Raw genomic sequence first — 26,662 nt, 5'->3', positions numbered from 1 at the left:
GATACAATTGTGCATGTTTTCTTGCTTAGATTATTACATGAAATGAAAGGTGAATGAAAATGTGTACTGCATTCCAGGGAAATAACTGGTACGCAATCACTTTTTCACATGGTGACAATAAATTATTGAAAATATAGATAGAGTGACTTACAATCATATTCAGAGCACTGGGGAGTTCCTCCAGGATTTGGACAGTCACATTACTGGAACTGATAGCAAAAGTAACTCTAGTCAGTGAGCAAGGTGCTGAAGCAACACCACACAAGGTCATTATAAAATTCATTTAATGGTTTAATATTTGTAATTAAAATTCAAAAGTTTAAATTTTGATATAGTCAGTACTGTTGAGTGAGATTAACATATTGCAACTGCCAGGGAAATTCATTTTATAGTGTATAAAGTGTCATTTGTTTCAGGAGTATAAACTTCCTTCTAGCCCCCAAACCACTGTAGGGTTCATCTTGTTGAAGGGTATTCTTGTCTGCATGATCTGACACTTAGATAAAACCTATCTACATTAAATGATAGCCTTGCATAATGGCCGTTTCCTGGCAAGAAAGGTGAACTCGAGGTCCATTCCCAATCAGAAATACCTGTGTTAAATGACTTGTGTGGCAATTCACTTTGAAAAGTCAGAATTCAATAGCCCTCAAAATTTCTCATTTCTTTCCTATGAGGATTGCACAGCAGGCAGCCCCAGGACACAAACATTTTGACTTGGTGATTAATTTATAACAGGCTGCAATGTGTCTAGTGTCATGTGTGATTTGACTCCAAGTGTCTGCTAAGTCCATCTAAGGCCAGGATCCCACTATGTTGCTATGTCAGAACAACTGCTGCTTGCAGTAACAGAAAAATATATATTTTACAGGCTTGCCTAAGATAGTCTCCAAGAGTCCCTTACACAACTCATTCTCTGATAGTTTGATAGTCTCCTTATTCTGAACTCCCTATAGCTCTCCCTATTCTGCACTGGGCTGATAATCTCAGTTCCCTCTGCAATCTTGAATAATTACACCAGTTTCGTTTCTGGCCCTTGGGCTGTCAATAGACCTCTTGCTGATGTCTCTCTTTTTGAGTCCTATACTGTTTTTTTGTTTTGTTTTGTTTTTTGTTTTTTAGATTAGGGATTTGGACTAAATGCCCCTTGTGATCTCTTCCAACTCTAAGATTCTGTGTTAACCGTTGACCCCAGTCCCTCCACACATCCACAGCTTCTCCCATCCAGTGGCCATAAGATTGGAGCAAACCTCCTTGTTTTGTGGTGCATTGCTTCTATTCTCCAGTTTCTTCATTGCAAGCTATGAGATTTTTAAAAGTTCCTGTTACCTCAACACAAAAATTCATCCCTCAAGGAGAACTGTAGTTTGTTTGATTTTTAATGGCATTCTGCTTTAAAGTGTTGGATTACTGGAAAGATTAGGACTTCATTTGTTTTTAGTTTGGTTTTGCTTTTTAAAAGTATTAATACATACACTTTCTTATATAAAATGATTTTAACACTGAGAGCTAAAGCACATGCAGTGTAGGAGATCCATGATCTGATGGCACTTTTCCTTAGTTGGCTTTGGCTCCAGTTTTGATCAGAACAATGATACTTGGACACATTTTTATCCTCTTCCTCTTCCCCAGTGTAACCCCCGGTAAAGCCACTGTTAGGCCACTGTTAATCCTTTTTTAAGTGGGTGGGGGAATTGTATATATTGTATTTTTAAAGGTTGTACGCCGCTTTGATTGTAGTAACAAAAAGCGGGATATAAATTAAAGCTTTATTTATTATTATTATTTATTTACATCAGGAAAATTAGGGGCATGATACTGGTACTCAATGAGATTTCCCCACTCAGTGGAATTGGTCACAGGATTAGATGAAAGAGTGTGGGGAAAAGTTCAAGCACTCCCTCCTTGGTGGCCCTGCTCCAGTCAAAAACTGAACTCTCCAGCTGGTACAACGTGTGTTTGTGTGTGTGTGGATTTGGAAGACAAGACATCTGTATATTTGTGTTTGTGCCCATGAATAATAAAAGAGTTCATCCAATCTAACACCTCTCTGTCTATTTTGCCTGGTAACCTGACCTAATTTTTGTCCATGCATGCAGCAGATTCATTTTTAGAAGCTTTTAGACTATGGCCTTTCATTCCTTGAATGACCTTTCTGATGTGGTCATACTGGAATTAGATAGACGTATCTTTCCCAGGTAGGCATAATCTAGGCATATAAAAATGAAGTGCATCTGTGCTCTTGGCAGAAGTGGTGTTGCTTCAATCTAACCTGAGAGGCTTTATAGAGCAAAGCAAAGTGCAAGCCAACAATAAGCAGAATATTTTCCAAGTTACAGTAGGATGATCATGGTGATGATGATGATTTTAACCACACAGCCCTAAATAAACTGTCTGGAAAGTCATGCTTCCACAGTATCATTTTGATGCATATGGATTAAAGCCATAATGTATTACCTTAGTAATGCAACAAAAGCTACACGTATTCTGAGCAAGAATACACTAAACAGCAAAAAGCTAAGTGAGAAAATGCTGAGAAGGCAAACAAAGTGTAAAATGTAGGTATGATATAAAAAGTGTGAAAATAATAATTGGAAAGAGTAATAAAACATGTTGTAAAGTAGCAATGTGTAGTCAAATGTGGGAATGGAAATGGCAGGGGATATAGAATTACATCAGATTTTATGCACCGTTTTCTGTAATAAAGTGAATAAATATCTCCACAGTAAAGTCTGCATTTGCTGGAGCAATGATTAAAAAGAAAAAAAAAGAAGCCAGCCATTTGTTATCTTCTAGCCCTGGATATTTAGAATTTATTTCTATAGGGTTTTTTCCCTCCTGCAATTCCTTTGTAGCTGGATGCAAACTAAGTTTGGTGACACAAATATATGGAAATTGGTGTTATTGCTAAATAACTGTGATTGCTGCAAAGTTATAACAACATATTAAAGTGATTGGTCCTTTAGGGGAAGAGTCTGCAAGTTCCATTTGTCCAAGAGTGACATGATGATTCATCTTGCCGATCCACCACCACATAGGACAGAAAAGTACTAGCACTGAATTCATGACCTTCCTGATAAATATAACTGATTATAAGGTAGCACCAGGAAGAAGGGTGGGAAATAATTCCTGCTGCAGCATGCAGGTTTCTGTTTCAAACTCTTCCAGTTTGAAAGTTTGTGATGAGAGAGAAAAAGGTTGAGCTGGTGTTTTGGGGAGTCAAAGTTTATTGCTTGGCTGTGCCGTGTGGAGACTTTTGTGGGTGTTTCTGTTTGATTTTGCCATACGCTCTCTTTGAAAACATAATCTGAGGGATGGGGCTTCTACTGAGTCATTGATTTTGTTGGGATAGAGCTAGCAGCTAGTGCATTTATATAGCTGCTGCCTTAGTCTCTGGAGCTCAGTAGACAGGAGGAGGAAAACAGGATGATGAATACAGTGGACCCTTGTTATACGCTGTATCCATGTATGCTCAAGTCCCGTTAAATATAATGGCATTGCAAAATGTTGTCCCTTATAAAAATGGAAAATCAAGGTTTGATATTTGAAACTTATACTTTTCTTGAACATTTTCAAACCGTGGATGCTTGAATCTGTATATTAAAAATCCGCGTAATAAGAAGGGCCAACTGTATTTCAAAGAATATTTTCAAAGAAGTAGGTGTGTTGGTCTCTTGCAGTATAAAAAGGAGGAAGGGGGATAAGAAAAGAGGAATGTGGCTTCAAGTATATAGGTTATTTATATAGTTGTGGAAGAGGGATGGAATGTAACAGTATCCCAAAAGATGCAAATCATGTTCCTTGTCCTAAATTTTCAAAGGGCTGGGTGAGCCATACAGGTCTTTCAGATCTTCACAGTGGTCAGTTAGTGTTGATGTATGCAAGCAATAAATCTGCTTACCAATAGTTAGTTGACCTGGGTTCAAAGCTGTCTCTGAGAAGATTTCTTTTGTTCTATGTACAATAGTAAGGACTACCAGCATGGTGTAGTGGTTTGGGTGTTGGAATACAACCTTGGAGATCAGAGTTCGATTTCCTGCTCCGCTATGGAAACCCACTGGGTGACCTTGGACAAGTCATACACTCTCATTCCCAGAAAATGCTGTTAGGATCACTATACGTCAGAAACAAATTGAAGGCACACAACAACAACAAGCAAGGACTCTTGCATTAATAAATGTAGTGTGCCCTGAAGCCATTGTCTTTGTCCATACCTCTGGTAATAGATTGAAATTTGTGAATATAATTCAGTTCATCTGAATTAAAGGCAACATAGATGATCAAAGGTCTGGAAACCAAGCCTGATGAGGAATGAGGGAGCTGGGTGTGTTTAGCTTGAGGAAGAGAAGATTAAGAGGTGACATAATAGCTATTGTTATATGAAGAGATGTCATGTCAAAGACATGTTGTCTTTTTCTCCAGAGACAAGAAAACAATCCAGTGGATTTGAATTCCAAGAAAAGTGATTCCACCTAAACATTAGGAAGGACTTCTCAACTGTAGGAGTTTTCAGGAGTGGAATAAACTACCTTAGAGGGTGGTGGATTTTAAACCTCTTTGCCTCAGATGTTGCTGTCAAATAACCACAGTACAACATGTTGGAAGTAAGGCCACAACTTTATTTGCAAACAATTGGTAGGGTTGGCACAAAGCATAAGGTCAGGATCTGTGCAATCAAACCACCCGATGTAGTCTGATTATCCAAACCGGGCACCCATCCGGTGCTTGGGATGACCTAGGGGCTAAGGAACACAACTTGACCGCAAACCTTGTCTTGCGTTCACCAATTCACAAAGCCCCCAGTCACCGGGAGGCACTCCTGCGTTCTGGCCCCCGCAATGACCAAACACCTGCCCTATTCGCCCCCGGGTACCTATTGACTCCCAAACCAGAGCTCCATAGCCCTGGTACCACAACGTGCAGATCCTGGCCTATGCTGCCGCCAAGTTGTGACTAAAAACCACCTAACAACAGTGGTGGGCGGGCGGGAGAAGCACCAAGACTTGCTCCCTTCCACAGCTTGGCTCTGCTCTGCTCGAAGCCAAGCAACTGACTGAGGGAAGGGGCCAGCAACACAGCCTTATATAGGCCTAAGCCCCTCCCTCCCTGCATGCTGTGCGGAGCCCCGCCTCCAAGGCCCAGCCCACCAATGGGCAGCCTTGGAGGACCGGAAGCCCCGCACCAACGAAACCGTCTCCCAGAGCGTTGCGGAGCGGAAGGGCCGCCCCTTCCGCCCCCGCGCACCAATAGGGAGCCGGGCAAGCCCCAGAGCACTCTGGGGCTTGTAGTCCAGCCGCGTCTAGCGGCAAAACGGTCTGCCCGGTGAGGCGGGCGACTGTTGCTTAAACAGAGAATGAATGGACATATTTCAGGAGCGCTTTAATTGTATAGTCCTGCATGGCCCCTTTTGTCATTTCCAACTCTAAGATTCCATTACTCATACTGCAATCATGTCCCGATCATCAGGGGCTGAGAGCAGCATCACCCTTGACTCTTGACTCTTTAAGAAGAAGGTCCATCATATTTTATTCTTTTTGCAAATGTGGCTCGGAAGCACCTTCATTATGGCACCCAAGAATTGATGCACTATTTGGACAGCTTAATGTACTTTTCCTCCTGTGAAGTTGCTTAACCTAAAAGATCATGGTTTGTCCAAGATTAGCAAGTAAACTTCATTGAAGATTGTGAATTTGGTCATTGCCCTCCTCAAATAAAACACAAGCATCAGCTGTCAACCCTATCTTGTTTGTAGCTAAACTCCTAGTTAGCATAATAATAAGTAACAAGAGGCAAGAAAAATGGATGTTCAAGATACAGCAGCCAATAAACAATAAATAATGTGGTAATATCTCCCTCACATTAAGCTATGCCTAAAACATTAAATATGTGCTGACATTTGTTTTGTGTTCTTCTATCCTCTTTTTTGAAGATATTCTCCTTTGAGGTTTATATAATTTATCTATCTTGGGGGTGAACTGAAAGTTAACTGATTAATGTTTTGGGCCTGAACATGTGGTTTTCCTCCCCTGGGCATTGTCATAAATTTAATTACATATATTTTCAGAGCATTGGAAATCACTATTTAAAAGTATATGGAATATTCTGGAAGTTATTTATTGAAAATCAGCATTAATGTAATTCCTTTGAAAACAAAAACAAAACCCTGTTATCACTTTAAATCATGTATTTCATAACTCATTACATCACTTGTGGAATTTTCATTATTTTTTACTTAATTCTCTTTCATTGGGAGAGGAATCCATCCTTAAAAAGTAAGAAAATAATCTTAATTTGTGGCAGGAGGGAACCACCTTCAAAGTGTCACCCAAAAGTCTCCTCAAAATGTCTTCTATGCAACATGTGTGTGTGTGTGTGTGTGTGTGTGTGTGTGTGTGTGTATATATGAAGATGAAAAACCATAGAAAAGTCAAAAGTAATCATTGCTTGTTACATGGAGGGGGGGAAATGTAACAATTACCCTCATTCTGTTATTTTAGAGAAGTATGAGTGTTGTGGCCTCATCACCCACTAAAGTAGTGTTATAGCCCAGGTGACATTGTTACTGGAAACATGTAATTTTCAAACCCTGGTATTTTTACCTTTTATTTTACCTTTTCATTTGAAGACAGCTTTTATTACAAAAGAATAGTTGCATTTTTTCCCTGTACCTAAGGTGGCAAAGAGCAAGTTGGGGAAAAAAATAGCCAAAATGTAATTAAAAATAAATGATGTATTGAAAGTATAATTGAGAGGACAAATCAATGCAGAAACCAGCAGTAGCCAAAGATCAGATTCATAAAACAACATTTTTAAAATCCTGTTGAAAAAGAGACGGTCATGGCTGCTTTTTCAAAGGCAAGAGACAGGAATCTTACAGAATTTTGTTTTGACAAAAATTCCTTATGAGAAAAACATTCCTACCTATTTGTTCCTCCCTTATCCTTTCCATTGCCTATTGGTGATCCTGGCAGCAGCACTAACCACACTATCGTTCATCAACTGGAAAGATGGTGGAGACACAACCCATCAGACAAGCTGTGTCAAAGCTTGAGGACTGTTTGTGCAATTTATTACTACCATGTAGCAGTAGTAGTTGTTGTTGTAGTAGTAATATTTATTTCTTACCCACTTCTTCCCATGTTCATGGTGGGGAACAACAACAATTAACAGGCATACCACATTAGGTAAAACACATCAATTAAAATGCTCATCAATTTAAAAAGACATGCATACAATTTAAAATCGACAGGAGGAGATTCAGGCCCAAGCTCATATTCTTCATCAGTGATTTGGTACATCACAACTTGTAACTGCTAAAGTACTGTGACTACTGTAACCATACAATCAGTGAAACAACCTTGAAAAAATACATCTTAGCACATGATTGTAAATAAAGTTAATGTTTATTTTGGCGTGTTACAGACCGCCTGAAAACGGCAGTCTGCCGGCGCTGCTAGTTGCTGCGTCCGGGAACCGCAGCGGACAAACCGCGCGGTTCCCGGATGCAACAAAAAGAAGCTGCAAAAAACGGCTTCTTTTTGGGCCCCAGAAGTGGCACCGCAAGTGGCCAATGGCGCACTCGTGATGTCACTTCCATCGCAGGACATGCAGACGCTATGCGTCCGCAACGTCAAGATGGCAGTGCCCGTGTAGAACGGGCGCCACCATTTTATACGTCCCCAGGACATACTAGGATTAGGGGCATGCATAAATGACGCCCTTTCCTAACCCTAGTACGTCCTGGGGATGCACTTTATGCCCGTGTGGAATGGGCCACTGTTTCCAAAAGAGTAGTGGTCTGAGTGAATTTATAACAATAACTTCACAGATAACACAGATAACAAAGACAAAACAGTCAGAAGAGAAGGACACTCTGGATCCCAACCCTAATTCATTGAAAGGAAGAGGAGTAGATGTTAGGACCAAGGGTGTCTTCGGATATTTATGAGGTGAAAAGACAGCCTCGAAGCTTTGACGGGAAACCTGCCTTGGTCACACCAACCCTTTTCCTTCTTTTCATTATCCAGTCCTGCCTTTGTTTCTGCTTTCTGAAATCCACATGGTAAATTGTTCTTTTTCAAAGAGTATTTTTCTGGACTGCTTTAAGCATGCTGCTATGAGGCATTTATTAAAGAAACCATACCTGCATCCTTTGCTTTGTGTTAAGTATTATCCCATTTCTCTCCTGTTTGGAAAGAGCGTCCCTTTCCCAGTTGATGCATTATTTGATCACACACAATTTTCTTTTTCATTTTGGACAAGTCATTTCACAGAAATGGCTCTGACTCACATAGTAAATGATATTCTAGAGGCAAAAGCTCAGCGTCAAACATGGATGCCAATCATGTTGGATCTCTCTTCAGCCTCTGACACTCTGGATCATCAGATCTTACTGCTGCAGTTGGAATCATTGGAGATAACATGAAATGCTCTGTCCTGGTTTAAATCTTTTTTCTTGGATCATTCCTCCATCATCTCATGTTGGGGAACTATCCCAACAACTTCCCCTGTAACTGTCTGGTTGCCTCAAGGATCTGTATTCGGTTCTCTTCTCATTATATCAGCTTTCCGTTGGATTTCTTATTGCAGAGATGGGTTTCCAGTATCATATCTATGCAGATGACACTCAGATAATCCAGAGCTTTGATTCAATTGGTACTACTGTATGGAGGTCTGTGACAGACTTGTTGAGTGTTTCTCTGTGCATGACCACTCACTGTCTTAAGCTGAATATGGATAAAACAGAGATCCTAGTGTTTCAACCGGACTGTCCAGTAGCTTACTTTCATGCCCTTCATTGTGTTTACAGGGTTACACACTGACCTCAGCCAGGAACTTTGGGATCCTGCTGAATGATTGTTTGTCCTTGCACCCTTTTATCAGGGCAACTACAAAGGCATGCAACTGCCATATTTTGAACTTCTGTAGGATTAGAAGATGTTTGACCATCAAGACTGCCCATTTGCTTGTCCGGGCCTTGGTTGTTTCACACCTGGACTATTGTAATAGCCTACTGGCAAGTTTGCCTTCCTGCTCTCTCACCTGTCTGTTTTCAGTCCAGATCAGTGTTGTTTGGGTTGTTTTAAATTTCCCCAAATACTCACATAAGTTTTCCCTTCATAGATCCCTCCACTGGCTACCACTTTGGGCCAGTGCTCATTACAAGCTTTTGGCCCTGGTATTTAAGGACCTGAGCTTTAACCTCCCCCAGTATCTGCCAGCTCAGCTAGCACATATGTAGCATCTAGGAATTAAAGATCTACAGACAAAGGATTATTGGTGATGCCACCAATGTCCAAGGCTACAAACCTTTCAGGAACTGGCTCCAGGTTTGTGAAACAGTCTTCCTTTGCACTTTTGGCTCAAGTAGGATTTTACCTACTTTCATAAAGGGTTGAAGCCCTTCCCTTTTGATTTGCCAGATTAAGTTACTGAAGGTGCCTGAGGTGGGTAGTGACTGATGAGGATTTTGTTTTTATTATATTAGTATATTATTTTAGTATTTTAGCATTTTATAGTGTTGTGTTTTGTTGTTTTGTTGTTGATTATATATGCCTGATGTTCTGTCCCTTGGTAAAAAGGGTAAATAAATAAACATTATTATTAATATGTGTTGTTGTTTACTCAAAACTGTGTTTTTCTATGAAAATTTATTTGCAATTTGCTTGCAAAGAAGTCAGACTCAGAAAAATTATAGCAGTTGACTTTCATTGGTGGGATGTCAAGATATCTTTCTCATCAAGGATGAGGAAAACTGAGAGGGACAGTCACACTTACATGTTTTGCATGGAGAGATTCACATTCGTAGTGTGAATGGGGCCTGACATTTTCTTTGTATTTTTCTAATGGTGAGATAGGTTTCCATTTGTCTGCTGAATACACATGCTATGTTTGCTTGATATTTATTTACTTTCCTGAAGTTGGTTTGGACTAGAAGAGACTTTCTAAAAGGTCAATTGGTCCATTGCAAATAGAAGTACTTCACTTAGGCACTAATGTGTTCTGTTGGAAGAAATAGGCACAAGTATGGACATAAGCTAAAACATTTTGCTTTAAATATAACTTCAAGTGGAAAAAATATTGCTTGTGACCTTGAAGGAGGTTGCAGTGTGCAGCTTTTTGAAATGCTTGGACTTGTGAGAGAAGGGGAAAAAAAGGAGGGGGAGATGTTTCTCAGAAATAGTATGTGTCAAGAAAACTATTCAATCTTCAGGGCATGCTGTTCTATATATTTCTATGGAAACAAAAAGCCTTTAGTATATTTTATATTTTCACTTACTTTTCATGTTGATAGGTCTAAGTTCATAAAAATCATTATTGTTGTTTGAAACACTCTGATTAGTGACTTATTTATTTATTTATTTCGTTTTAATCTGCCTTGTTCCAGAGGTGAACAAGAATATACACTGGCACCCGACTTATGATCTTGTAACTTTGGAAAGACACATGTATGGTAATTAATGAATGAGAATGACCCCAAAGACCTTGAGCCAGGCATTGCTCTTAAATCCCAACCAAGGGTTTCTGAGGTGCTGCATTTCAGAGCAACGGGAAATGAGGACCACGGTGCTTTCCCACTCATGGGCACACTGAAACTAGGACAGGACCCCAAGTGGTCTCTCCATTTACTTGATTCAACATTCCCCACAAAAGGGAGAGCTTTGCAGCCATCATTTCCCAGCACCCCAATGTTCTTGATTTGAATCATGGCTGTTGGGTTGCTTGCTTGGTTTAAGAGGTATATGGGGGCAGGAATCCCAGCAGCAGAAGTAGCTATAATGATGAAGCTCTAGCATCACAGCTGTGTCTGAGAATGTCTGAGTTGTGTCTGAGGATGTTGGTCATTTAAAAAAAACTTTTATTGTAGATTTTGTGGGATTGATTAATATACAGCAGTCACTTTCATTAATTAATATCAATTTCTAATCAATTTCAGTGTAGAATGAAATATAGATAACGATAATAACAACAAAATAGATAACAATAATAAAAACAGTCATAGGCATGATAATGCAAGAAAAGGTAATATATGGTATAGGTTTGTTGTTAAGCATATTGTCAAGGATTGAGAGGTTCTGAGGAGTGCATCACCCCAATTCCACAAATGATGGGCTGGAAGTTTCAAGAGCTGTATGTTGTTATTAATGTATTGTAGGAGGTGATACCAGCATTCCTCAAATGGTTGTTGTTGTTGTTGTTTTGGTTTGGTTTGTATGTCCTGTAGTGGGTTTCATTTTATCTGATAGTTTCTGCATTAACCATACTTCCCATACTCTATTTCACCAGTAGTTTTTTTAAAGTGTAAAACAACATTTTACTACTAATTCATTTATTTCTGAATACAAACAGCATTAGCAACAGAAACTCAAAATCTCTGTTAAATGAAGACTGCTGCAAATTACCCTGTATTTGTAAAATTAGCCACAACTATGTTCTACTAAAATCAATGAAACTGATTTTAGTCAGTCATTTTAATGCTCATTCTCTGCCGGTGTGGTTTAGTATGCCAGACTAGCATCTGCTCATATGGATGGGTCTAGTTACACTTATGGACTGTTTTCTAGGTACAAGGCTACTGCTGTTTGTTTTCTCGTTAGGAAAATGTCCTAAGTAAGGGAGGGAAAGAGGCAATTTTAGATCTGCTGGCTTCAAGGCCCTTTCAGTTTTTTAAGAAGCCTCAGGATCAGGCCCTTCTATTATTCCATCTTGGAGATAGCTCTCTTAGCACCCCTCTTTGTTTATTAGTAGGGTTTAAAAGATCCCCAAGTGTGTGAAAAAAATTGGGTTTCCCCACTCTCACCTTGTTCATCATGAATTTATTGCAATGGACCCATTCTATAAATGCATTAGCCATCCACAGATCCAACCAAGCATCTGCTGGTCATTCATTATGCATGTCACCACCCATTGATTATAATTGGGCCTGAACTTTCACATTTTTTTCCTCATACAAGGGGCCATCCAAGAACTGAATCTGTGTAGATGGGAAGGGCATGCAGTATTGTTTGCTTATTTGTTTATTTACTTATTTTTACAACCCACCTTTCTCCTGGTATAGAGACTCAAGGTGGCTTACAACTAGGGTTGCCATAACCCGGTGGCCCCCGTGACATTCACGGTTTCGGGGGGCCCCTCCCGGTCACGGTCCGGTTTGGGCACCCACCCGTGCCTTGTTCCCGGTTTGGGGGGGTCCGCTCCGGCCATTGCCGCTGCCGCTAATGCGGCTGCTGCGGCGCCGACCCACCTCCTCCTCCTCCTCCGGCTCCGCCTTCCTCCTCTTCCTCGGCGGGCTGGCGGCAGAAGCGCCGCTGCCACCGCGCCCCCACTGGGAGGGCTTGCGCGCTGCCCAGGCCTCAGTAGGGGCCAGTGGCAGCGCGCGCGCCTTCCCCATTCCCTCCGCGCGCGCGCCTTCCCCATTCCCTCCGCACGCGCGCCTTCCCCATTCCCTCCGCGCGCGCGCCTTCCCCATTCCCTCCGCGCGCGCGCCTTCCCCATTCCCTCCGCGCGCGCGCTTGCCCCACTTCCCTTCCTCCCGCGCCAGGCATCCTAAGGAGGAGGAGGGGGGAGAGGAGGAGGAGGAAGGAGCTGGAGGAAGGGTGCCTGAAGGCCAGGGCAGAATTGGGCCACAGAAGGAGGAGGAGGAAGAAGAGGAAAGCTGAGTCAGTGGCCATTAGGTCTGCCTTGGTATTTTGGGGGTTTTAAATTATTTTTTAAAATATAAAATACTTATTTTATTTAATTTTTTTAATTTTTATTATTGCTTGTTTTTATTTAATTTTATTAATTTTTATTATTGCTTGTTTTTATTTAATTTTATTAATTTTTATTATTGCTTGTTTTTATTTTATTAATTTTTATTATTGCTTGTTTTTATTTTTTATTTTATTAATTTTTATTATTGCTTGTTTTATTTTATTTTATTAATTTTTATTATTGCTTGTTTTTATTTAATTTTATTAATTTTATTATTGCTTGTTTTTATTTAATTTTATTAATTTTTATTATTGCTTGTTTTTATTTTATTAATTTTTATTATTGCTTGTTTTTATTTTATTTTATTAATTTTTATTATTGCTTGTTTTTATTTTATTTTATTAATTTTTATTATTGCTTGTTTTATTTTATTTCATTAATTTTTATTATTGCTTGTTTTATTTTATTTTATTAATTTTTATTATTGCTTGTTTTATTTTATTTTATTAATTTTTATTATTGCTTGTTTTATTTTATTTTATTAATTTTTATTATTGCTTGTTTTATTTTATTTTATTAATTTTTATTATTGCTTGTTTTATTTTATTACATTAATTTTTATTATTGCTTGTTTTATTTTATTACATTAATTTTTATTATTGCTTGTTTTATTTTATTACCTTAATTTTTATTATCAAATATATACACCCCTGCCTTGTTTTTTATTTATTTTTTCATTATTTTTTATTATTAAATATATGCAAGTGCATTTTTTGTGTATTTATGGTGCTTTGAATGCTAACAAGTCTGCCTTTCTTGGCCAATTATAGTGATGATGATGATGATGATGATGATGATGATGATGATGATGATGATGATGATGATGATGATATCAACAAGCCTCTGAGGCACGGCCAATGTAACTTGCTGTGATTTTTACAAACTCATGCGCCCTGAGGAAAAACCACAGTCCCTTGCCCAAGTACACACTTCTGAGATGTACAGTTGAACCCGAGGGCAAGTCCATTTCTGCCATCTGTCTAAGAATAATGCCTAAATGTCCTCCATTTTGATCATGCCTAAAAACATGCATTTATATTAACATTTTTTTTAAAAAACCTCAATTTTTTGTGCGTCCTCCATTGTTATAAAATGTGTCCTACATTTGAAAATGTTGCCCTACATTTGTCCTACATTTGTCCCGGTTTGGAGGTCCTCACTTATGGCAACCCTACTTACAACAAATTGAAAAACAACACAAATTCAAAATAATACAAACATGTCTAAAAAGTAGAAATACAAAGTTTACGAACAATTAAATGGTTTATAACATTCAAAACATTAAACATTTACAATATTAAAATGTCTGAAATGATGTTAGTTTGCTGACTGGTGCCCTCACCTGCCTTCTCATCCCATCCCTTGGCTCTCAAGCAGATTTTTAACCTGTGATGTTTTCATAAAATTCAAAATAAAGACTGAATTAGATTCAAGTCCAAGACTGGTAAAAAAGAGTGGCTTCTGGCCACTTTGGGGGCAGAGCATGCAGACAACACATACCCCGAGAGTGGCTGTGTGGTCGCCGTGGTCCTGTGCTGACTGGGGGGGGGGGCGACCAGGGCTGGAGCAGGCTCAGCCCACTCCAAGCTGCTATTTCGCATGACCCTTAAGTTACATCCCAGCTAACTTTTCTTTGGTTTTTTGCTTGTAATATGTAAAATAAAGAATGAACTAGATCAAAGTTCCAGACTAACTTAAGTCACAACTAACTTGTACACTTGTCTTTGTCTGCAAAAATACAAAATAAGGAATGTGCTGGATCCAGGTTCCAAAGTTGTCCCTTTGATTTACACTCAACTAACCTAGCCTGGATCCAACCTAATATAGCTGCCACAATTTATTCCCGAATGTAATGTTATATACTTAATTTTTTGACAGTACCAAATAGTTCTGGTGTAGGAAAATAAGAATCAAAGCATGAGGATGAGTAGACGAAAACAAAGATGGGTGGTTGGGAGAAAAGGAAGAGTATGTGAGGGGAAACCTTGCAGATGAATAGAAACAATTTTCACAAAAGCATTCTGCAAACTGTATCCAGATCAAAATGTCAGAATACCTTATTTTCTGAATACAAGTTATTGGTGTTTGTTCCAATTCTTTTAGATAGTTGTAAGTATTCAGTTTGAGATTTCAGTTTCAACCAGAGACTGTATTCTGGTATATACTTTAAGTGCTATGTTTTGAAAGAACTATATATAAACATCCTATTTAGTGATTTTTGCAGTAAAAATTAAATTTTGGAATGTAATCTAATGTAAATAGGTTTCAGGGGTTTAGTCCGTGTGTAATTACCACTTAATTGGCCCATCTTGCATCCCATTGGTGGAGAAAAGATAGAATATAAATAAAACATACAAACTTTTTGGATGCTACTGGAAAATCTGAAGTGACAGTGAAAAAATATCACATTCCCTTCCATGTTCAGAGTAGTTTGATCTGTATGTTTTGTGGATTTCATTATGAGGAGATGGCATTTTGAGCTCTGCCATTTTGTACTATTGAGGCATTTCAGGACTCTAGACTGTTGGATATATCTCAACATTTTGTCATGTAGCTGTCATTTTAGAACTGAGCATCACTGATACATTCATGAAGGCTGTAACAAAGGACAGGAAGATACAGGCCAATATAAAGCTGCTTCAGTTCACTTTGGAGGTATGCTGTTTAAATGCTGCAGGCATCCTAAGAGGCCAGAAGCCACACCACAGCCACACTCCAGTCCTAAGGACTGGAGCACAGCTTTGGCACAGATTTTGGCCTCTTAAGATGCAGGTGTCATTTAAACAGCATACCTCCAAAGTGACCTGAAGCAGCTTTATTTTGGCCTATCTGTTCGGGCCCATAGTTAGCATTGCCAGAGTAAAAACTGGACTTGGTTCCTGTGCTTTAATGCTTGTGTAAAAGGTGGAATTTCAGCAGGTGTTGCTTGTCATGCACACACAACAATTAAAGGTACAGGAGTCCTCTCCACTTTTCACTCTGCTAAATGTAATGTATGGTATAATTATTTTCAGTAGTACATTCATGGGTCTATGGGAAGGGTGGAGCAGGGAGACTAAAGAACAGAGATGCCTGGAAGCCGTGAAAGCATTAATGGATCATAAAGAGTTACAAAATCAAAACTGCTTGTCTGTTTGAGAAAGTTTAAGGCAAAACAAGAGTCCTCTGCATCACATTCAGTATTGTACAATTAAAATAATGATTGAAGTATGATTAGAGCCATTAGCACGGAATACTTTCCCTTGGTATTCAGAATATAAATCTATTAAAGAAAAGATAATTTGTAAATATTCAGGGTATTGGGGATTATTCTTACTCTAAGTGTATTAGCAGCTTCAATTTTTGAGCCTAATCTTACCATATTAACTCTTGATTTAACAGTATTGTATATGTCATCTAACTATTTCTTTACTTAACTCATTGTTCTTTAAAAAAAATCACTGAAGTCCTTTGATGTAGGTTGGAGATTTGAGTTTAGAATATTAAAATATCCAGACTCCTTATAGTTTTACATCTTTGGAATTTAGCACACAAATCCTAGAATAAATATTGGCAAACCAGCATGTTAAAAGCCAGCTCTTAATACTAACATGACTCTCTGGATAAAGATAAAGCTTCAGTAAATGGAAAACAATGGTTTATGGGCTTTTGCCAGAAAAAAGTAGTGAGGAAGCAAAAACAGATTTTTTTTTTTTCATTTCCTGAAGTTTTATGCAGAGACAAGAAATACTGAATATTCTGAGGGCCACAGCTCAGATTGTCTGCTGTATTAACCTGTAATAGTGAAACAACAAAGCCATGCCAGAAACAGCTGGTTGATCCCAGAGATATGTAAAGTTACTTAATATTTTCTTTAGCCTGAATTGCCATGTTTACTCTTGTGGTGTAAGATCTTTATAGATAGCAAGTTTGTAAATGAATGTGTTTGAGTGCATCTTAAAGGTTGTCAGGAAACTAATGATGTCACACATTTATTTGTTACTGTTTCCCATCCTTTTGTAACCAGTTTGCTACCACAATCATATTCTCAAGTTTACACTTACTCTCTTCCTTAAAAAACATTAAGAAATTCAGTATTCTACAGCTTCAGAATCACTAACATTTATAATCCCCCACCTATCCACCTCATTTTTTCCCTTTTAACATAGTCATGTTGAATACAAAAACGTAATCTTAAATATTTTTAACCCAAATGCTCTTCAGACTGCAATCTCGTACACACTTATGTGGACATAACCCCCATTCAATTAAGTAGGCTCTACCTCTGAGTAGAAATGTATAAAATTGCACTGTTAATATCTTTTTCATTTCACTTATGCCACTGCATACACTCCTTTCCAACACTAATTCCACTTGGTGTTTTAAACTTCCATCTGGCAACTGCTCTCTTGTATAAAAAAGGTGCAGACCTGTGCAGACAGAAAGGCCTCCGGCCTTAGCCCCCCATGTCCACAAGGTAGCTTGAGAGCAAAACCATTACGTGAAAAGCAATTGAATTTTCCTTCTCCATTTGCAGCCAAAAAAGTTCCTTTAGAGATCTGGGTCTGTCTCAGGCCATAGTTTAGTGCAAGCAGAATTCAGAGAGAAATGTAAGCATTGCAACAGGAGAAGCATGCCGGTTTCACTTCTTCACAACAAGAAATACAGTCTTATGTACACACTCCAGTAGCTCCCACTGAATGGGGGGGGGGGGGCACATCACCACTTTAAAGAGGAAGTCCCATAAAACCTTTAGGGCCAGGGACATTACTTAGCTGTGCCAATGTAGCCATAGAGAGAAGTAAGCAAAATGCTTAAACCATGAACGGAAGGGTTCAGAAGAGCAGCAGACTTTCTAGATTCCTTTCTGTTGATGGTGTTGATTCTAGTAATGGGGGGCATTAACAAAGATTTAAAATTTGTTGTAATGATTTATAGGTGCTGAGTGTCTGTTCTAGCACTTAAACTGTTGCTAATCCAAAATAAATACAGAACATTTCTCTGTATGTTTTCCTTCCCCCTTGCTAGCTATATTATATGAAACATAGTAATTCACTCATTTTCCATTTAATTGCATGCAGATTTATTAATGTATATACTCATGTATAAGTCTAGAAATTTTAGTCTAAAAATTGACCCTAAAAACCTGGGTCAACTTATCCACAGGTCAATGTAGGTACAGTGGGCCCTTGGTATCCCTGGGGTTTGGATCCAAGACCCTCCATGGATAACAAAATCTGTGGATGTTCAAGTCCCATTAAATACAATGGCATAGCAAAATGTTATATAAAATGGGAAATCAGTGTTTGCCATTTAATAATAATAATAATAATAATAATAATTTTATTTTTATACCGCTTTTCCAAAAGATCAAAGCGGTGTAAACAAAATATAAAACCAGTTACAAACACATCATAAAATAGATAAAACCAATAACACATTACAATATACAAATCTAAAACAATCATTCAAAAGGGTGAGCCTGGAAGTTCATGGGATCAAAGTACACTAGTTCATTTTCCAGAGGGGAAGGCTTGACAGAAGTGGAAAGTTTTTAGCCTCTTTTGAATGTTTCTAGAGGGGTGATCAGGCGGAGTTCCTCGGGAAGACTGTTCCAGATTTTTGGGGCTGCTACTGAGAAGGCCCTCTGGGATGTAGTAGTGTATTTAAATGATGGAATTTCTAGCAAGTTCTTCCCGGTTGTTCTGAGTGTGTGGGGCGGATTATATGGGGAGATGCGGTCCCTCAAGTAACTCGGGCCCAAGCCATGTAGGGTTTTATAGGTAATAACCAACACCTTGTATTGTGCTCGGAAGCGAATAGGCAGCCAGTGCAGATCTTTCAGAATAGGTGTTATGTGGTCAAACCTGGAAACACCAGTGACCAATCTGGCTGCCATGTTTTGTACTAGCTGAAGCTTCTGGGCTTGGTACAAGGGTTGCCCCATGTAGAGCGCATTATAGAAATCTAAGCAAGAGGTTACCAGAGCATGTACCACAGGTTCAAGGTCCCTTTGGCCCAGGTAGGGTCGCAGTTGGCACATCAACCAAAGTTGATAGCAAGCACCTCTGACCCTCGCATCTACTTGAGATGTCAACTGCAGAGACGAGTCCAGAAGTACTCCTAGACTGTGAACTTAGTCCTTGAGGGGAAGTGTGACCCCATTCAGGACAGGTGGATAAACTTCCTTTCCCGGGCCTGGAGAACCTATGACCAGTACTTCCGTTTTCTCTGGATTCAAACTGAGTTTGTTTTCCCTCATCCAGCTGTAGTAAGGTGGAGGTAGAGATTGGGAGAGTTGGGAGGGCTGAGGAGGACCAGGTGGAAGGAATGAGGGAAGGAACCCCGGGGGAGGGGTCAGAGGAAGAGAAGACGGGACGTCAAGAGAGTATAAAAGAGGAGGAGAGAAGTTGTGCGGGGAGAGGGAGAAGGTGCCGAAGAGGGGGACGCGGTGAGGCGGCCGAGTTGAGAGGAGGAAAGATGACTCACAGCCCACAGTGAGTGGGAAGGCCCGTGTCCCTGGTGGGCCGGGCGAGCCCTCGGAGACCAGGACCTCACGAGGCTGTAAGATTAATAGACCCTCGAGTGGAGGGAGACTTCGGGTACCCGAGTGAGGGCGACTGGCGCCGTCAGGACCCCAGGAGTCTGGAAGGTGAATGGTGGGACCCAAAGGGAGGCGGCTGGGAGCAAGGCCCAAGGCCTCAAAACTGGGAAAAAGCAGACAGGGAGACGCTGGAGAAATACTCAGGGGGCAAGCGAGGCAGTGAGCCCACTCCTGATAAGAATGAGGAGTCCAGTGAAGGCCTACCCAATGCAGCCTGCTAAATGGGACTTTGAGGCACCAGTTTTCTTTGCCTGTTTATTTTGTTGCGTTACCTGTTGCCAATAAAGGCGTTATTGTTGCTGCAATTCAGTGGTGGAGGAAAGTTTGTTTCCCACGTGGAGAAGATTTCCACTCAATCTGGTCCCGCCATGCACCCTGCTACGCCAGCCCCGCCCACACCAGCCCATTACCGACTCCAGGCAGGCGTTCAGAGGAGAGATGCCATCCTTAGTCACTGAATCCGTCGGGGGCACAGAGAAGCATATTTGGGTGTCATCAACATACTGATAACACCACGCCCCGTGTCTCCAGATGATCTCTCCCAGCGGTTTCATGTAAATGTTAAACAAAGTGGGGGACAGACTAGCTCCCTGAGGGACACCAGATGTCAGTTCCCTCTTAGAGGAGCAAGTGTCCCCCAACTGTGCCATCTGGAATCTGCCCGAGAGGTAGGATCGGAACCACTGGAGCACAGTGCCTCCGATGCCCAGCTCCCTCAGGTGTTCCAGAAGGATACCATGGTCAATGGTATCGAAAGCCACTGAGATGTCCAAGAGCACCAACAAGGTCACACTTCCCCTGTCGATGCCCAGACGGAGATCATCGACTAAGGCGACCATGGCAGTCTCAACTCCGTATCCTGCTCTGAAGCCAGTTTGAAATGGGTCCAGATAATTGGTTTTATCCAAAACTGCTTGGAGTTGGAAGGTGGCCGCTCTCTCAATCACCTTACCTAAAAATGGCAATAATGAGACCAGTCTGTAGTTATTTCTTACCAGGGGGTCTAGGGAGGGTTTCTTAAGCAACGGTTTAACTGAGCATTTGAAACTTATAGTTTTTAAAAATGTTTTCTAGCTGTGATGCTTCAATCCTTGGATAAAAAAAAATCTGTGGATAAGGAGAGCCAACTGTACTGTACTTTAACTCCTATTTTAAAAAGGAACTATCCCCTGGTGAAAGACAAGAGCATAATCTGTCATCGAAGCACTGACCCCTGTCTGTTCTCTCTTCCATCCAACCTTTAGGATGAGCACAAACAGTTATGCCTGCTGCAATTTTCTAAGTTCGTTGGCATTGTTTTCCTTTACTTCATCCTTTAGATCCTTTGTTACATTCCCCTAAGTTTAACACCTGACGTATCATTGGGTCATATCAAAATCCATAATTTTGCCCTCCTAACCTGCCCCAATTAATACATGAGGTCGATTTAGAGTCAAGTATGTATGGTAATTTGTTGGAGTGTAAATGCCCTTGACCACAATCTATTTGGCATGTGTCCAAGGAAATAGAAGCTTGGAGTTCTATTTATAAAGACCCATCAGGTTTTTTCCCCCCATGGAGCTTTCTCTGCTTGAATGTGAATCATTACTTTAGTTCTTTACATTAGGCAGCCTAGGATTCGGAAGTTCTCATTTTCTACTCCCCCCTAATCCTTAGATGTTGTTTTGCTGTCCTTTGTATGGCATGAAAGATTATGTGCAATTCTCAGTATGTGGTGAGATTTGTATGAATAGCCCTAGAGCAAATGAAGAAAGAATCTGATACCGTGCCAAGTTCAACAAGGGAAAGGGTGAACAAAATCACTTGAATACCCCAGTGTTTACAAGACAGCAGTTCCGGGTAATCACCAGCCTACTCAACAATGCAATTAGTTTTGATCTTGGAGTAAACTCTAGCTTGGCACAATAAAGCATGTTAATATATTAGTTTGCAGGCCTTATGTAGGCTGGAAAGCTGCTGCAACCTGTGCAAGATTTACTTTTAGTTGAAGTTTGCAGTGGTATAGAAGGATAATTAGCTCTTTAGCATAAACATATGTAAAATCATGTGGATATATATTTTAAGCAGATTGCAGATTGATATTGAACTGCAAATTGATGTTGAACAGAAAAAAGAAATTAAGCTGCACTTCATTAATAAAAGGTTCTTGCTTCTTCTCCTGGTCTTTTCACTGTTATGTGACATCAAGTCAGTTTCAGCTTATGGCAACCCTGTGAGCGAGAGATCTCCAAGATACCCTATTATTGATAGCCCTACTCAGGTCTTGGAAATGTGGAGTTGTGGCTTCCTTGCTTTGAGTACCCTGGTAATTGGCAAGGCTAAATAGTCTCAGGCACTAATTTTTAATGCAAGATTTATGTTTTTATTCAGTTGGCTTTAATGTATGTCACATGTTGAACATCATTATAGTCTCTTATTATGAAATACCAATTTATATATTTTTAAAATAAAATAAATACTTGTTGTAATTCAACATTGAACAGTTGACACTAATAATATCAGAAAGGATATTAATAATGGGAAAATTAGTTAGTATGTGAGGTAAATCCTTTCTGCAGTTTTCTTTGACAGTGATGGCTATTGTACTATTGCCTTCTAAACTCCTGAACACTTATAACTAAAGTTCTCTTAGATTTCTCTTAGATTTAATGTCACCAGTTGTTTTCAGCAGTAGTAAACTTAACATTTTGAGGCTAATTCGTTTTGAAGCTCTGAACCACAAGAATCTGAAGAGGCTGTGGAGTAGCAATAAAGTCTTTACTGTATTCAAGATTTTATTGGAACATAATGTCAGCTTGCAATAGGCATATTTTAAAATGTTATTTTAAAAAATAATAGATAAGTGACAAGTAAAGGTTCACGTAACCATCCAGGAGTGCCTTAACTATACATCAGATGTTTATCAAATCACTTCCCATTTTTGGTTTTCCTGTCATTAAACTTGAGTTTCCACAATCAATTTTTGTTTGCAGACTTCCAGCTAGAGTGTACTGAGAAATTACAGTTTATGTAGTCAGTTCATACATTTCAAAGTGCAGTCTTTCTGTTTCTTTTCAAGTTAGTTCTTATTAATGTCTCCCTATGTCGTTAAATTAAGATAACACCAGAGAAAGGCACTGTTCATTTCCAATTGAAGAATTTCATGTGGCTGTATATATTACACAACACCAGGTGTACAATTATAAAAACAAATAACCGTGTAACTATTTTTACCTACTTTTCATGTTCTTGAATATTTTGTACAAATTGATTGTGTATATTGGCTCAACAGGCTTGGTTATAGTTCAGGTACAAAAATAACTGGCAGTTTATCAGTTCACTCCATGCATTTGAGAAAGTAGATGGAGTCTACAAAACACTTGTATTGCAATTTCTTTCACACAGGCATGGGACAGATGGCCTCAAAGTGCTGCGCCGCTGCTGAGTCTATGGTTAGGGACTGCTCACCAACCACACGGTCCCTAACCCTAGCATGAAGCAGCAGCAGACTAATGGCAGGGTGCCGGGTGCCGGCATATTGGTGTAAGCGACATGCAGCATATACACAAAGCTGTGCATCACTTACATCATGAGTGCACACTCGTGACGTCCACCCAGTGGCTAAAAAAGAACCCAGTTTTTCTGGGTTCTTTTTACTCCAGAGGGATGCCACACGGTTTGGCAGCTGAGGCATCCCTCCGGAGGGAAATAGGCCACTGGCTTGGGCCGTCTGTCCCGGACCATAGTTAGTCTCAAAGATGCTGCAAGAACCCTTTGCATACTGGTAGTATATCATAAGAAATCTCTCTCTCTCTTCTCTCTCTCTCTCTCTCTCTCTCTCTGTCCCCATACCTTATTCTGTGTCATATCATCTCAGTATGGTATACAGTAGAATAAATGTAAACAATCTGAACGATATTAAAACAGGAAAAACAATTTAAACAGACTAAAAGCAATTTAGTTAAGCACTTTTCCAGGTTTAAACAAGACAGTTAAAATAGTTTAAAACACTATAAACCAAAGAGTTCAATGACATGCCTAAATGCTCATAACCTGAAATTCTCCTGAAATGGTACTGTTTGTGATTTGTCTTCTTTTAGCTCAGCACTGCAGAGCTTTCTTGAAATCCTGCCAGATGTTTCCCACCCATAATTGTGGGTGTACTTGACCACTGAAGAAAAACCCACCAGTTTCTGTAGTGGTTCCTTTCTTGTGCCAACATATTCCACCTAGCAGGCTGCTACATTTCATCCTAAATTTGCCCCTCACAAGGCATGAGCCACCAAAATTCTCCAAGATATGTCTCTTAACCCATTAGGTTCTTCTCAAGCTTTCCCTCCATCCCTATTCAGTATTGTTTAAATCAGCAATTGCAGATCTGGTTTGCAATGAAAAGCTGTAAGGATAAAGAAAAATGCTTCCTTTTACATCACAGTATGAAAAGGGGCTAATACTATATTCACTTATATTTCCCATTAAAAACTTAACACAAAGAGCCTCTGTTAGGAAAATTTTGTACCATATTTTTATTTGTTTTGTTTTATTTACTTCCTTTCATTTATTAAACTTGGAAAGCACATGAGTCTCCAGGCATTGCTACATTAATTAAAAATAACATAAAAATTTCACAAGTGATGTGTTGTAAACTTTTTACTATAATGACTTTCCTCCTTTAAAACCTCTCTACTTTATTAGGAGTAATACAGACTACCTAGGTTAAATGTTTTAATAAGAACTTATTTTTTTTTTCCTCTGGGAGAAATAGATGCTGTGATTGAAATTAAATGTGGAGCCATGCTGTTTGTGATTAATGCTAGTAAATAGGAGTCAAAAGGAAACCATGATTTTAATAATAGCAGTAGTTACTCTAAATAGTGTTCCTGCAATCAAAAGGATACATTAATGGATAAATTGTTTGCCACTAAAGTGGTAGACTCCCATTTACTGCAGGCAGGCAGGTAGGTTCAGGGTTAATGGTGCTCTGACTTCCGAAGCCACATCACACCAAACCCATTTGCAATCTTATCTAATGTAATTGTGTGTATTCGTTTTGTCCAGTGCACAAATTGTTTTAATACTGTATAAGGGGAAGCAGAAAGGTTGACTAAAGTAAGCTTTGAAGCTGTGGACAGAACTATCCAAGAATGGCAGATTCCATGATAAATTGTGTTGCTGATTCAGAATCCACACAATGCAATTGGCAATTGCTTTCTGGATATTTCCAGTTCCATTGTAATATTTGACAAGTTTTTACATTAGGGTTTGCATGTTATTGCTATGCTAGCTTTTCTAGTGCAGGCAACTGTAATGCTATTGCTACATTTTATTGGTGGGAGTGTGCTGACTTGCAGAAGTATTTGGGCAACTTTTCCACCATTCCTTCACCTCTAGTGTTGATTTCTTGTTTTCTTCTTTCTAGAGCTCAACAATTTTGACATGTTTTTACCCATCACTTTCCTTTGAACTTCAAATTTTCGGTATAAAGTATTATTTTGAGCTTTTCTTTTAGGGCATATTTGTATCTGCAGCGATGTGTAGCTGGGTACAACTGTACAGAGTTTGACTTCACTGTTTGTTGTTGTTGTTGTTGTTGCTGTCATCTTGTGCCTTCAAGTCAAGTCCAATCTATGATAACTAAGACAAACTAGAGGTTTTCTTGGCAAACGTTCATCAGAGGTTTACCATTGTCTTCCTGTTAGATTGAGACGGTCTAACTTACCCAAGATCACCCAGAGTTTTGCATGGCTGAACCAGGATTTGAAGTCTGGTCTACTGTACTTCTGGTCCAACGCTCAAGCGACTACAACATACATATAAAAACTGCACAGTCACCCATGAATCATCGGACTGCCTTATCCCCAAACCGCTCTGTATATTCCCAGCTTTTGCCCACCATATACATATACAGATATACCACACATGCACACATATAGAAATGCCCTTCTGTGCAAGTATTTTACCAGAGAGATACGCATTAGGAGGGAGGGGAATGGACAGAGGTTTGTTTGAGAATAGTCTGTAACGTATTGCTGTTACTGCCTGAGCTGTTCCAACCATTTTAGTGTTCCTATGTAGACAAGAAATGTTCAGTATCCATAGAAATATAGTCTTCTCTTGGTACATAACTCCAAAGAGAACTAGTGTTTTAAGATATTTTATAAGAAAGATGGATTTATATAACAACATTCTACGATATGTAATGTGCTTTGGGACTGAAACAGCATTGTCTTCTTGGTTGGTGATCCCTGTTCTGGACAGGAAGACTTGGAGATATCTCATCCAGGTTGACACAAGGGCAGCTAACAACAAAAGTGGAGACTAGACAAGGAGATATATCTATAGTATGTTAGATACCTCTGTTGCCATTGATATTTTTGTTGTTGTTGTTGTTATCCACCCTTGAGTTGATCTCGGTCCATGGCGACCCTGTAGATGAGACATCTCCAAGACTGCCTATGCTCCACTGCTCTGCTTGGGCATGCACATTCATGCCCATGACCTCCTTAATAGACTCCATCCATCTAGCATGTGGCCTTCCTCTCTTTCTCCTTCCTCCACTTTTCCTAGCATTATTGTTTTTTTCCAGTGAGTCGTGCCTTCTCGTGATGTGCCGAAGTATGACAGCCTCAGTCTTGTCATCTTGGCTTCCAGACAGATTTCTGGTTTGTTCTGCTCTAGGCCCCATTTGTTTGACTTCTGGGTTGTCCACAGTAACCTCAGCACTCTTCTCCAGCACCACATCTCAAATGAATTAATTCTCTTCCTATCCACTTTCTTAACTGTCCAGCTCTCACATCCATACAATCATATAATCAACTATAAATCACTTATGGAACACCTGTTGAGGGTGGGTTTAGAGAGGATCAGTTTACAACAATTTCATTCTTCTATCAGGAACAGAAAGTGTTGCTGGGGGAACCATACTCAATGACTTGTCTGTTGGTTCTTACTTTCCAGAGGGATTGGTTTTGTCCCCTGTGGAATTCCAAGAAAACAGTTTAAAGAGTTTGGGTGCTCGACATATAGTTCTTTCTTATTTTTTTCCCCACTCTTGAGGAAACTGCTGACATTCCTGCCACCCTGAGGAAGCTGCCTGGAAAAGGAGCTGAACTGAATGAGGGCTAGTGAATTGAGACTTCCCCAGAAATTAGAGAAATGCCCTTGGTCAAGAAACAGAGAGAATTGCTGGGTATAACTGCATTTTGTGAAGTCGAAGGCTTTCATGGCCAGCATCCATATTTTTTTGTGGGTTTTGTCAGGCTATGTGGTCATGTTCTAGAAGAGTTTCTTCCTGACATTTCGCCAGCATCTGTGGCTGGCATCTTCTGAGAATCTTCTGAGAAAATT

The 26,662-nt window shown here is 39.7% G+C and overlaps 1 protein-coding gene across 7 annotated transcripts in view; it reads left to right on the top strand.

The window, feature by feature from the left end:
• TENM2 (teneurin transmembrane protein 2) overlaps positions 1 to 26,662 on the top strand; it is a 1,152,237-nt gene that overhangs the window by 882,834 nt on the left and 242,741 nt on the right. The gene's annotated exons all lie outside the window — the stretch shown is intronic.

This window comes from Sceloporus occidentalis, unplaced genomic scaffold (genome assembly GCF_023333645.1).
Source record: "Sceloporus occidentalis isolate IW3139 unplaced genomic scaffold, rSceOcc1.0.p SCAF_1, whole genome shotgun sequence".
NCBI lineage: Eukaryota > Metazoa > Chordata > Lepidosauria > Squamata > Phrynosomatidae > Sceloporus > Sceloporus occidentalis.
This window is presented reverse-complemented; position numbering and strand designations above follow the sequence as displayed.